Below are 239 nucleotides of genomic sequence, written 5' to 3'. Positions count from 1 at the left end.
GGGCGGAGGCGGGGGCGGGGGGCTTCCCAGCTGGGTCCTTGGAGGAAAAGTCCCCAGGGCTGGGACACAGCCCTGCCTCCCTTGGGAGCCTAGCCTGTCCCTCTCCGTAAGTCGCTCGGTTTCTTTGTTCATGAGCCAAGAACGGCAACCGTCTCAGGGGTCTGGTGGCCGGTTGAAGAGGCGCCCAGAGCCCCAGGCGGTCCTCATCCCCGCTTGACCCCCGCTTGGCCCCCGCTCCC

This window comes from Neophocaena asiaeorientalis, unplaced genomic scaffold (genome assembly GCF_003031525.2).
Source record: "Neophocaena asiaeorientalis asiaeorientalis breed wild unplaced genomic scaffold, Neophocaena_asiaeorientalis_V1.1 scaffold44, whole genome shotgun sequence".
NCBI classification, from domain to species: Eukaryota; Metazoa; Chordata; class Mammalia; order Artiodactyla; family Phocoenidae; genus Neophocaena; species Neophocaena asiaeorientalis.
The sequence above is the reverse complement of the archived record's forward strand: the minus strand, read 5'-3'. Positions refer to the sequence as shown.